At 46.7% G+C, this 13,929-nt stretch overlaps 1 protein-coding gene across 7 annotated transcripts in view; it reads right to left on the bottom strand.

The window, feature by feature from the left end:
- The window catches only part of LOC309608089 (serine protease 45-like), a 105,372-nt gene that overhangs the window by 37,562 nt on the left and 53,881 nt on the right, over nt 1-13,929 (bottom strand). For all 7 annotated transcript variants that reach the window (XM_082347413.1, XM_082347414.1, XM_082347419.1 and 4 more), the window contains exons 4-6: nt 8,841-9,029; nt 6,891-7,002; nt 5,835-5,992 (exon numbers count right to left, since the gene is read on the bottom strand). The gene's annotated coding sequence lies outside the window, so the exon portion shown is untranslated. The remainder of the gene's footprint in view (nt 1-5,834; nt 5,993-6,890; nt 7,003-8,840; nt 9,030-13,929) is intronic.

Here is a 13,929-nt window from a genome sequence, read left to right as displayed (position 1 = left end):
CCAAGATTGGGAGATGACTACCAAGATTCCTGCTGCTCCTGTCCAGTGTGGGGGATCCAGCTCTGGGGACCACATTCCCCACCCTAGCATCTAAAGGGGTCCAGATGATGAGCTGCACCAATAGGAGGTGAGGAGAGGTTACAGATGCCACTTCCATGCCAAGGCAGTAGAGAGGAGGTTCACTTCTCTACTTGTGTTAATGCAGAGCAATGGTTCTCAAAGTGTGGTCTGCAGAGCAGCAGCAGCAGCACCTGGGAACTTGTTAGAGATGTACATTCACAGGACCCACCCCAGACTTATAGGATTGAAAACTCTGGGAGTAGAATCAGTGATCTGTAGTTTAACAAGCTCTCTCCGGGGAATTCTGAGGTAGGTAAGCATGAACCACAGGGTTGAGTGGAGCTATAAGATGGAGAAAAGCCACCTGCTGATCAAGAACACCTGATAGGGGTGATATAGGAACAAGAAGTTAAATTTATTTTGTTAACCCATAAATACTCAGTGGCTTCTTTTTTAAAAATTTATTTTATTGAAGTATAGTTGATTTACAATGTTGTGTTAATTTCTACAGTACAGCAAAGTGATTCAGTTATATAGGTATAGATATTCTTTTTCATATTCTTTTCCATTATGGTTTATCACAGAATATTGAATATAGTTCCCTGTGCTATACAATAGGACTTTATTGTTTATCCATTCTATATATAATAGTTTGCATCTGCGAATCCCAAACTCCCAATCCTTCCCTCCCCGCTCCCCACCGGGACAACCACAAGTCTGTTCTGTATGTCTGTGAGCCTGTTTCTGTTTCATAGATAAGTTCATTTGTGTCATATTTTAGATTCCACATATAAGTGATATCATATGGTACTTGTCTTTCTCTTTCTGACTTACTTCACTTAGTATGATAATCTCTAGGTCCATCCATGTTGCTGCAAATGGCATTGTTCCATTCTTTTTTATGGCTGAGTGGTATTCCTTTATATATATGTACCACATCTTCTTTATCCCTTCACCTGTCAATGGATATTTAGGTTGTTTCCGTGTCTTGGCTATTGTGAATAGTGCTGCTCTTAACATAGGGGTGCATGTATCTTTTTTTTTTTGGCTGCATTGGGTCTTCATTGCTGCACGCAGGCTTTCTCTAGTTGCAGCGAGCGGGGGCTACACTTCGTTGCAGTGTGCGGGCTTCTCATTGTGGTCGCTTGTCTTGTTGCGGAGCACAGGTCTAGGCGCGCAGGCTTCAGTAGTTGTGGCACGCTGGCTCAGTAGTTGTGGCTCACGGGCTCTAGAGCACAGGCTCAGTAGTTGCAGCGCACGGGTTTAGTTGCTGCATGGCACATGGGATCTTTCCGGACCAGGGATCGAACCCATGTCCCCTGCAATGGCAGGCGGATTCTTAACCACTGTGCCACCAGGGAAGTCCGCATGTATCTTTTTGAATTGTAGTTTTGTCCAGATATATGTCCAGAAGTGGGACTGCTGAATGATATGGTAACTCTATTTTTAGCTTTTTGAGGAATCTCCATACTGTTTTCCATAGTGGCTGCACCAATTTACATTCCCACCAACAGTGTAGGAGGGTTCCCTTTTCTCTACAGCCTCTCCAGCATTTATTTGTAGATTTTTTGATGATGGCCATTCTGGCTGATGTGAGGTGATACCTCATTGTAGTTCTGATTTGCATTTCTATACTAATTAGCGATGTTGAGCATCTTTTCATATGCCTATTGGCCATCTGTATGTCTTCTTTGGAGAAATGTCTATTTAGGTCTTCTGCCCATTTTTCGATTGGGTTGTTTGTTTTTTTGCTGTTGAGTTGTATGAGCTGTTTGTATATTTTGGTAATTAAGCCCTTGTCAGTCACATCATTTCCAAATATATTCTCCCAGTCAGTAGGTTCTCTTTTCCTTTCGTTTATGTTTTCCTTTGCTGTACAAAAGCTTGTAAATTTGATTAGGTCCCATTTGTTTATTTTTGTTTTTATTTCTATTGCCTTGGGAGACTGACCTAAGTAAAAGTTGGTATGATTTATGTCAGAAAGTTTTGCCTATGTTCTCTTCTAGGAGTTTTATGGTGTCATGTCTTATTTTAAGTCTTTAAGCCATATTTTTAAAGATTTATTTATTATTTTATTTATTTATTTTTGGCTGCATCGGGTCTTAGTTGCGGTACATGGGATCTTTGTTGAGGTATGCGGCATCTTTCGCAGTGGCACGTGGGCTTCTCTCTAGTTGTGGCGCATGGGTTTTTCTTATCTCTAGTTGTGGCACACAGGCTCCAGGGCACGTGGGCTCTGTAGTTGTGTGTGGGTTCCAGAGTGCATAGGCTCTGTAGTTTGTGGCACACAGGCTCTCTAGTTGAAGCACGCAAGCTTGGTAGTTGTGGCGCAAGGGCTTAGTTGCCCCACTGCCTGTGGGATCTTAGTTCCCTGACCAGGGATCGAACCCACGTCTCCTGCATTGGAAGGCAGATTCTTTACACTGGACCACCAGGGAAGTCCCCTTTAAGCCATTTTGAGTTTATTTTTGTGTATAGTGTGAGGGTGTGTTCTAACTTCATTGATTTACATGCGGCTGTCCAACTTTCCCAACACCACCTGCTGAAGAGACTGTCTCTTTCCCATTGTATATTCTTGCCTCTTTTGTCAAAGAATAATTGACCATACATGTGTGGGTTTGTTTCTGGGCTCTCTATACTGTTCCATTGATCCATATGTCTTTTTTTTGTGCCCCTACCACGCTGTTTTGATTTTCAGTGGCTTCTTAAAGCAGCTGGCTTGATACTTATTAACAGACTGTATTTCATGTAAGTTCCAAGTCTCTCAACCCCAGCCTTCCTTGGGCAACACATGAGACAGACTGCACTCTGAAGCCCAGGGATATCTGGGAGCTGAAACGCTGACCCCTGGAAGGGCAGGTGACAGGAGATTGAGAGGGAATTAATCACCAGCAAGACACAGAGACTCTGGGACACTCTGTCCTGGAAAAATGGTAAAGAGCCAGTACCTAATATAGGGAATCTCTCTTATAATCCTCCCTGTGGAAATGCAGATCTTTGGTAACAGTGGAGGTGAGCAGCAAGTAGAAGCAGGGAAGGAGGAATAATATTGCTCATGCCCTAATTTTACTTACTCCTAGTTCCAGTCTATCTTGATTCTCTACTCTGAGCTATAAAGGCTATGAAATTAGGCTACAAAGCTCCCCGCAGACATGCTGATGACTATAACAGGAGTACAGGGAGCAGGACCCAGCTGGCTAAAACCATCCTTAGACTCACAAATGAGCAGGTTTAGACTCACCTCTCCCTCTAGGGCTTAATAAGAACCATGAATAGTTTCTAAGGCAAATGAGAAAATAGTTTTCTACAGAGCATGTTATATGCAACCCCACAGTCCCAAGGAGAGCAGAGCATAAGAACACAAAAGAACAAACCAAACATTTATTCAGTTGACATCAGAAATCTCCATACTCCATAACTGCCTCAACACAACTTGGGGTGAGCCTGGATGTGGCCACTGGAGTACTGGGAAGGGGGTTCCTAGACTGAGTTGCCCCAGGAGGGCTTGTGTGGCAGACGCTGGACACTCACAGATGTATCCGCTCGGGGCAGCAGGGGACCTTCTCCCAACCCAGACAACTGAGTCAGATGTGGACATGGTGATGCCTCCTCACTCTCTCCCAACAATCACCAAGCGGACTGGTTTGATAAAGTGTCAGGTCTAATGCTGTTTCACCGGTGATGATGTCTCTTCTTTGCTAGGTGTTCTCCAGATATGGTGAAGCATAATGAAGCATCACCTGGCAAGTCGCTGGCCATCCAGTTGGGATGGTTTCACCCACTCCTTTCCAGCATGTAGAGCACAGTCACGGTGTAGGTGTGGATGAGGCAGGTTCCTTCAGCACCAGGCTGGAAAACTTCCAGGGTTTCTTTCTTGCTGCCACTCTCTGTCATGTGGATCTCCACAGGGTCAGTGAATCCCAAACAGGTTTGAGAAAAGTGCATTGAGTAGGAGTGGAAGGTCAGATGCACGGCTAGTGTGAGACTCAGAAACAGGAGGGAGTGTGGGCCAGGGTGATCACGGGGTCACCAGGATGCCCAGAGGCAGCATCAGACACAGCGGTAGGATAAAGAGCCCTGCTGAGCCACAACAGGACACCTTAATGATGTGCTCAATGACCCAGTCTTTGTAGTAACTAACTTCTGTATAAACTGCAGGCAATTCTGTGTGACCACAGTGAACACCCCAGCTCACAATCCCCACCTGGACCCATGAGTCATTAAGTTGACAGACCAGGGGACCCCCAGAATCTCCTTGGAGAAAAAGAAGAAACAAACACAGGAATGGAAGGGGATCATCATCAGAGCAGGCTGATTGCTAGCCAGGCACTGGGGAGATAGGCACCTAGGTCCTTTCCCAGGTACCCACCAGGCCCAGGTTTCTGTGAATGAGATTTGAGAGTTGGAAACTTTAACATCATCTGAGAAATACTACTCCTTCCCAGGTGCTCAGGGACCCACAGGAGCTATAAAGCCAGTAAGCCCTGTACATCAGTCCTGCCAGTATATACTCAAATTCTCTTTCAGTGACCCTAATCCTTCACTGCCTGACCCCTCCCCATGACCCTCTCCAAACCTCCCAACACCCAGCAACTAAAGGGGCATCCCCTGGCACTGTGAGCAGCTTCCAGAGCCCCTCTCCAACTCTAAGGTCAGAGTCAATTCCAACTAGTCAGTCCTAGGCCTCCACAGCTGTAAAATACTTTGAAATTCATTTCTGCATGGGGACTCAAAGTCATCACATCTACCCTGAAATCTCTCCCTGCCCCTAAACCCACATATCCAATAACATCCTCTCACCAGTTCCCCCTCTCTCCAAACACAACCAGTCATGCTAAACCCCACCTCACACACGCTGCACATCCTTTCCCAAAACTGCTCTGGAGGCCCCCACCAACCAGCTCAGACAGAAACTCAGAGTCCTCCTCAAGCCCTCCCTCACCCGCACCCTCACATGCAGTCAGTCGATGACTCAACCTCAGACACAACCCCTTCACCCGCCCCACCAGCCCAGGTCCTGCCTGGGGCTCAACACCATTGCCTACACGGTGGAAAACAAACTCCTGCCTATAGTCCCGCATGGACAGGAATGAGAAACATAGCACAGCATTGCAGGCCACACATATTCTGATTCCAATCACCTTCTCTGGCCATATTTGCCACCTCATTGCTCCAGACCTGAAACACATTCCCTAAACATGACACGTTCTTCAGAACTCTGAGCCTCTGTACTTGCTGTTCCCTCTCCCAACAGTGATGTTCTCCTCTTTCCAAGACTCCAAATACTCATCCTCTAAGACCTGGCTCAGATGCCCCCTGCTCAGAAAGGCTGCTTGGTGCAAAGGGGAGACTGTGGGCCCAGGCACTCCCAGGGGGACCTTGAACTTACGTCTTTTAGGGACCACATCTGTATAATAATATGTATAATTATGTGGCAGGGTTGTGAGCTGGGTAACTGAGCTAATGTGGGTGAATGCTCACACTGGCACGGTAAGTCGCCATAGAAGGAACTCAATTATAGGAACTTACATTATTATCGTCATCACCCCCAACTTCACCACACCCTGGCAGCACGCCCAGGATGCGAGGGCTGCTCCCTATTGGAGGAACAGGCCCGGCCAGCTCAGGGGCGTCCTGAGGGGTTCTCCCCTGAATCTCCTTAATTAAAGCCTGAAAGAGGAGGTGGCAAATAACCCAGGCTTTGCCACTGGGGAATGAGGAAACTTTGAAGGGACAACCTTATGGCAGAGGTGGCCAGGGACCCATGAACTCACCTTGCAGGGACTTTTAATCTTTTCGTGATAGCCACAGATCATCTCTCTACCAACTACTTGGCGATGGACTCCTAACTGTGTCTGTATCTTCTGATTACATTTCTTGTGGTGAAGAATGATTTCCTCAGTCTCCTGAAGAACACGTGGCAGTGACATGGCTACAGAGAGACAATTCAGAAGTAAAAGGATTGCATGAGCAGAATAGAACAGGGGCCCCCAGATCCCATTCTGGGTCTTTTTATTTTTTTAACTTTTGTTTGTTTGTTGGCCACACCACGCAGCATGCGGGATCTTAGTTCCCCAACCAGGGATCGAACCCGCGCCCCAGTGCAGTGGATGTGCGGAGTCTTAACCACTGGACCACCAAGGAAGTCCTGTATTCTGGGTCTTGATCAGCGCATTCACACTCTGTTGCCCCCTTAGAGAAAGGAAGGACAGTGGGTATTGTCCCATTTGACAAAGAAGGACCTGAGGCCAAATGCTGACATGGGGAACAGAGGAGGTAAGAAGCAAAGCCAAGTCAAAAGGAGGAACATATCAGGACAGAAAGAGGCAAGGCCTTACCAGCCTGATACAAAAGCAAGTGTCTGTCACTCCGAGTATCAACAGTAACAGTGACAGGTGCCTGTACAGGGAAGGGTCACAAACTCCAGGACAGGTAGTGCCCAAAGGTACCCAACCAGCCTCTTCCCACACAGGGGGCCTTACAGACTCACCAACAGGCCTGCTCTGGCTAAACCTACATCCCAGGTACAAGAAGCTCCCTGCCCCCTGCCAGGTACTTCCAGAGAAGGACAGCTCTGACTGGCAGACAGCACATCACCCTGGAGCTGAAATCCACCCTGGAGAGAACCCATAATACCTGGGCCCAAGCCCCCGGGTCCTAACATAACAATAGAAATCCCTACTGCACTTCCATCACTCCCAGGCAGCATCCTCTCCACCTTCTCCCTTGCCCACCTGTTAGAGAATCAGCCTCCCTGTCCCTCCCTTCAGCCTGCAGCCCAACCCCAGAGCACCAGGCTGCCCCCCTCAGATCCTGCCTGCCAGTCTCACCGAATTCTAAAGTTCGGCCCCATCCAATCGCCCAGCACTGTGTCCCAGCTTTCACTTCAAACTTCTTTTCAGGGAGGCACACTGGCTGGATGTAGGAAGAATAATTCAGAGTCTGCCAGTTGAAGAAGGGCAATGTCATTAGTGATAAGGCTTGCATTAAAATCCCTATGCCAAATGATGTCCTGAACTGGAACGACCACTGCACTTAGGCAATCCGAATATAAAAATGTGTTTCCCATCTTCACTGTAAGGTCCTTATAGCTATGGGAAGACAACATGCACCTCAGAGAGATGCTGGAGGGTCTACACTCCCCTCCACCCCTTCCAGGTTCTTCCCAGCCTGTTCCCATCTCCTACAACAGCCATCAGCCGTTTTCTCCCTCTAAACCACATCCCCTCCACAGACCCCTAACCACTCGAGCTAGTGCTTCTCCAAGTGAGGTCCCAGGACCACCAGAGCAGTACCTGGGACCTTGGTAGAAATGCAAAACTCATGTTTCATTCATAGTGAGCACAAACCAGGGGCTTTGGCTTTGTTTTAAGGTGAGGAAAGGAAAGCTCAGGTAGGGAAACAGGCCGACCAGCAGCCCAATCCCACCACCCCAAATTCTCACCCTTTTACACAGTGAGCTGCAATCAGCACCCACGGTGGGGAAATGAGGGAACCTCAACATTTCTGGACATTTCTGATCTGCAGGCTCACCGGCCAGGGCCACTTTCTCTCTGGGGCTGCCATTCCATCAACTATCCTCATAATCTGATGGTCACATGCTCCTTGGCTCAGTAAAAAGAGGACTGGAGGTGAAGCTGCTGCCTCCCTTCCACTACTTCCGCCACCTCCACCTCCTCCACCTCCACCACCGCCACCTCCTCCTCCTCCAACTACACCTCCACCACCTCCTCCTCCTCCAGCTACACCTCCACCACCTCCTCCTCCTCCAGCTACACCTCCACCACCTCCTCCTCCTCCAGCTACACCTCCACCACCTCCTCCTCCTCCAGCTACACCTCCCCCACCTCCTCCTCCTCCAGCTACACCTCCCCCACCTCCTCCTCCTCCAGCTACACCTCCACCACCTCCTCCTCCTCCAGCTACACCTCCACCACCTCCTCCTCCTCCAGCTACACCTCCACCACCTCCTCCTCCTCCAGCTACACCTCCACCACCTCCTCCTCCTCCAGCTACACCTCCACCACCTCCTCCTCCTCCAGCTACACCTCCCCCACCTCCTCCTCCTCCAGCTACACCTCCCCCACCTCCTCCTCCTCCAGCTACACCTCCCCCACCTCCTCCTCCTCCAGCTACACCTCCCCCACCTCCTCCTCCTCCAGCTACACCTCCCCCACCTCCTCCTCCTCCAGCTACACCTCCACCACCTCCTCCTCCTCCAGCTACACCTCCCCCACCTCCTCCTCCTCCAGCTACACCTCCACCACCTCCTCCTCCTCCAACTACACCTCCACCACCGCCACCTCCTCCTCCTCCAACTACACCTCCACCACCTCCTCCTCCTCCAACTACACCTCCACCACCTCCTCCTCCTCCACCTCCACCTCCACAACCTCCTCCTCCTCCAGCTACACCTCCACCACCTCCTCCTCCTCCAGCTACACCTCCACCACCTCCTCCTCCTCCAACTACACCTCCACCACGTCTTCCTCCACCTCCACCTCCACACCCTCCTCCTCCTCCTCCACAACCACCTCCTCTACCAGTACCTACAACTCCTACACCTCCACCTCCTCCTCCTCCACACCCTCCACCACCTCCACCTCCACGTCCTCCACCACCTCCACTAGCCCCATGTACACCACCTCCACCCTGCCCCAGGGCAGAGCCAGGTTTACTCTCAATTCCACCAGGATAGTCTGACCCTTCAACCCCCCAGCCAGGCCGTGTTCCCCACTGGATCCCAGGCGGGCCTGTACAGTCCCGTACAGAAGCAGTACCTTGAGGAGGCAAGCATCCAAATACAGGGTCCTGTAATGATTTCAAAGTGTCTCCCACTGGGGGTGTGGGCGGCACAGGTGACACAGTGGGTACTGGAATCTTCAGGGATTTTAGGTGTCCTGAAGCTGAGGGGGCCTCCTGGATTGCCGGGCTCAGTGCAGAATCCTCCTTGGGTCCATCACCCTCACCTGGATAAGATGAAAGAACAATGAAAAGAGGAGCTGACTGGAGTGCACCCCCCACATCACTGGCCTTTTCCCATCGCACCCTACTCACCCTCAAACCCCACCTTCCATCCCCCAAGACCCACCTGCCAAACCCCATTACCCACAACCACCCCCAGACAAGCAGCCCAGCCCAGCCTTCTCTCTTTCCTGCTTGCCTGGGCCTCACTGAGCAGAGGCTGAAGGACCAGGAGCCAGACCAGGAGGCCCAGGGATCGGCCGCCGCTGCGGGGGACACCCGGGGACGCCATGGCACCTCTGGTCGCTTCTGTGCTCTGCGGCGCCCCCTCGCGGCAGCTCCGCGCCTGCCCTCCTGTTGGCAGGAACACTGGGCCAGGGACGAATCCCAAAGCTGCTCCTCCAAGATCTTCATCTCATGCATATTCAACCAAACCTATTCTAGGTCATGTTCTTAAGGCCCTTGAACATGTAAGTAATTTCTCCACTTTGTAGTAGAGATAGTCTGGATTATATACCTCAGCGTGATCTAATCACTGGAGCCCTTAAAAAATATATATATAAATAAAAGAAAAAGAAAAAGAAATGCAATCCGCCCAATGAAAGATAAAAGAAAAACAAAGGAAAGTATGGTAAATAGAAAATACAGGACAAAACGGCAGTAGCATCTGCAATAAGCCCGAATGAGTTGAATATACCAAACAACATAAGGACTTTCATGTTGGAGGAAAAGGCAAAGTCCAGAAATAGACTCTCTGAAGAGACAAATTTACAACAGAGAGATACAGATACGTGGGAAATAAAGGAATATAAAGTGAAATGCCAGGTCACACTGGTGCAAAAATAAAGCTAGGATTGCAATTTGGTTATTAAATCATAGCATTTAAAGCAAAGATTGTATAAGGGACAGAAGGAGTTAGATACAGTAAGAAGAAGACATGAAGGAGAAAATGCAATGACAAGCCTTTAAAGGTAAAGCAAAGAGGACCAATTTATGGGAAACTGGAGCTTCTGATATGCTCTTCTTAGGAAGCTGACAACTTACGTAGGCAAAATTAAGCAAAAATATAGTCTATTTGACTCTCACACCTTATCATCTACACCTAACAGCACTATGATGAATTTTACAACTACCAACAGAAAACACTCATTGAACACACAGGGAACTTTCAGAATCAAGGCCCTAAGGAAAACCAGTATCTCAAGTAATCAATGTGATACACATTCTGTTCATGAGCCGCACATCAATAACATTAAAATCAACTTTTGGAACTAACCTGGTGGCGCAGTGGTTAAGACTCCGCCTGCCAATGCAGGGGACATGGGTTCGAGCCCTGGTCCAGGAAGATCCCACATGCCGCAGAGCAACTAAACCCGTGCACCACAACTGCTGAGCCTGCACTCTAGAGCCCATGAGCCACAACTTCTGAGCCCACAAGCAACTACTGAGCCACAGCTACTGAAGCCTGTCTGCCTAGAGCCCATGCTCTGCAAGAAGAGAAGCCGCCGCAATGAGAAGCCCATGCAACGCAAAGAAGACCCAACGCGGCCATAAATAAATAAATAAATTTATTTAAAAAAAAGAACAACTTTTTAAAAATCCCATTTTTCTGAAACAAAGCCAAAACCCTAAACAATGGTCCTCCTTTAAAAAGGAAATCACGTGACTTCCCTGGTGGTGCAGTGGTTAAGACTTCACCATCCAATGCATGGGGTGCGGCTTTGATCCCTGGTCAGAGAGCTAAGATCCCACATGCTTTGCAGCCAAGAAACCAAAACATAAAACATAAGCAATATTGTAACAAATTCAATAAAGACTTTAAAAATGGTCCACATCAAAAAAATCTTTAAAAAAAAGGAAATCATGAGGGAAATATGACTTTTTAGAGATCAATGCCAATGAAAGCACTACCTATGAAATTGTATGTGAGACAGCCATAGTAGTCCCAGAAAGTAATTTATACCTTTGACTATATCAGAAAATAAAGAAAACTGATAACAAATGAGTTCAACTCAAAATGTGGAAAAGATAATGGAGTAAACTCAATGAAAGAGCTTGGGAGAAAGGAGGAAATAATGGGAAACATGAGCAGGAATCAATAAAGTAGAGAAAGATCAGAGAGAGGATTGACATAATCTGAATTGTGGTCTTTGAAAAGTTTCATAAGAGACATTTTAGGAAGACTGAATAAAATGCTACAAGAGAAAAACCAAATTACAGAATGAAAAAAGGGAAGCAACTTAAAGATATGACAGAATTTTTAAATTTTTTTTTTAAGATTTTTTGATGTGGACCATTTTTAAAGTCTTTATTGAATTTGTTACAATACTGCTCCTGTTTTATGTTTTGGCTTTTTGGCCACGAGGCATGGGGGATATTAGCCCCACGACCAGGGATGGAATCCACACCGCCTGCATTGGAAGGCAAAGTCTTAACCACTGGACCACCAGGGAAGTCCCTCAGGCTTTTTTTTTTAATTCTTAAAGAATCCTATTAACTGCATATGCTGACTTCTCCTATGACCAAGATAGACTAATAGGCATTGCCCTTCCTACCTGAAACAACCAAAACTGACAAAAGTATGAAACAACACTTTTGAAGACACTGGACACCAGGCCACAAAGGACAAACTGCTGATTGACTGAGTGAGCCCTACTTTTGCCTCTGTTTACTGCCTGAGAGGGTTTCGAGGCTGCAGTGCAGAGAGAGAGGGCAGAACCCAGCAGGCTCCCTGAGGCGAGCAGGTGAAGCTGAGAGGCTGTGCACACAAAGGCAGCTTTGCAGACAATACAGGAGTGGGGAGTTACACAGAGAGAGAACTCCAGAGATCAGTGGAGGTGCCCCCTTGAGTGCTGGACTGAGCACTGATCAGTACATGTACGTGAAGAAGCTACCTGAATGAATACTATCAAACATTTAGAGAAGAGCTAACACCTAACCTTCTCAAACTCTTCCAAAATAGAGCAGAGGGAGGAACACTCCTGAACTCATTCTATGAGGCCACCATCACCCTGATACCGCAGCCAAAGATGTCACAAAGAAAGAAAACTACAGGCCAATATTACTGATGAACATAGATGTAAAAAACCTCAACAAAACACTACCAAACAGAATCCAACAGCATATTAAAAGGACCATACACCATGATCAAGTGGGCTTTATCCCAGGAATGCAAGGATTCTTCAATATACACAAATCAATCAATGTGATAAACCATATTAACAAATTCAAGGAGAAAAACCATATGATCATCTCAATAGATGCAGAAAAAGCTTTTGAAAAACTTCAACACCCATTTATGATAAAAAACCCTCCAGAAAGTAGGCATAGAGGGAACTTACCTCAACATAATAAAGGCCATATATGACAAACCCACAGCCAACATCATTCTCAATGGTGAAAAACTGAAACCATTTCCTATAAGACCAGGAGCAAGACAAGGTTGTCCACTCCCACCACTATTACTCAACATAGTTTTGGAAGTTTTAGCCACAGCAATCAGAGAAGAAAAAGAAATAAAAGGAATCCAAATCAGAAAAGAAGTAAAGCTGTCACTGTTTGCAGATGACATGATACTATACATAGAGAATCCTAGAGATGCTGCCAGAAAACTACTACAGCTAATCAATGAATTTGGTAAACTAGCAGGATACAAAATTAATGCACAGAAATCTCTTGCATTCCTATACACTAATGATGAAAAATCTGAAAGAGAAATTAAGGAAACACTCCCATTTACCATTGCAAGAAAAAGAATAAAATACCTAGGAATAAACCTACCTAAGGAGACAAAAGACCTGTATGCAGAAAACTATAAAACACTGATGAAATAAATTAAAGATGATACAAACAGATGGAGAGCTATACCAAGTTCTTGGATTGGAAGAATCAACATTGTGAAAATGACTATACTACCCAAAGCAATCTACAGATTCAATGCAATCACTATCAAACTACCAATGGCATTTTTCACAGAACTAGAACAAAAAATTTTACAATTTGTATGGAAACACAAAAGACCCTGAATAGCCAAAGAAATCTTGAGAAAGAAAAATGGAGCTGGAGGAATCAGGCTCCCTGACTGCAGACTATACTACAAAGCTACAGTAATCAAGACAGTATGGGGACTTCCCTGGTGGCGCAGTGGTTAAGAATCCGCCTGCCAATGCAGGGGACACGGGTTCGAGCCCTGGTCTGGGAAGATTCCACATGCCGCGGAGCAGCTAAGCCCGCGAGCCACAACTACTGAGCCCACATGCCACAACTACTGAAGACCGCGCGCCTAGAGCCCGTGCTCCACAACAAGAGAAGCCACCGCAACGAGAAGCCCATGCACAGCAACAAAGAGTAGCCCCCACTCGCCGCAACTAGAGAAAGCCCATGCACAGCAATGAAGACCCAATGCAGCCAAAAATAAATAAGTTAAATAAATAAATTTTTTTTAAAAAGAGAATGTATAAAAAAAGAAAAAGAGACAGTATGGTACTGACACAAAAACAGAAATATAGATCAATGGAACAGGATAGAAAGCCCAGAGATAAACCCATGCACATATGGTCACCTTATCTTTGATAAAGGAGGCAAGAATATACAATGGAGAAAGGACAGCCTCTTCAATAAGTGGTGCTGGGAAAACTGGACAGCTACATGTAAAAGAATGAAATTAGAACACTTCTTAACATCATACACAAAAATAAACTCAAAATGGATTAAAGCCCTAAATGTAAGGCCAGACACTATAAAACTCTTAGAGGAAAACATAGGCAGAACACTCTATCACATAAATCACAGCAAGATCCTTTTTGACCCACCTCCTAGAGAAATGGAAATAAAAACAAAAATTAACAAATGGGACCTAATGAAACTTAAAAGCTTTTGCACAGCAAAGGAAACCATAAACAAGAC

Source organism: Balaenoptera borealis, assembly GCF_965194805.1.
Source record: "Balaenoptera borealis genome assembly, chromosome: 12".
NCBI lineage: Eukaryota > Metazoa > Chordata > Mammalia > Artiodactyla > Balaenopteridae > Balaenoptera > Balaenoptera borealis.
This window is presented reverse-complemented; position numbering and strand designations above follow the sequence as displayed.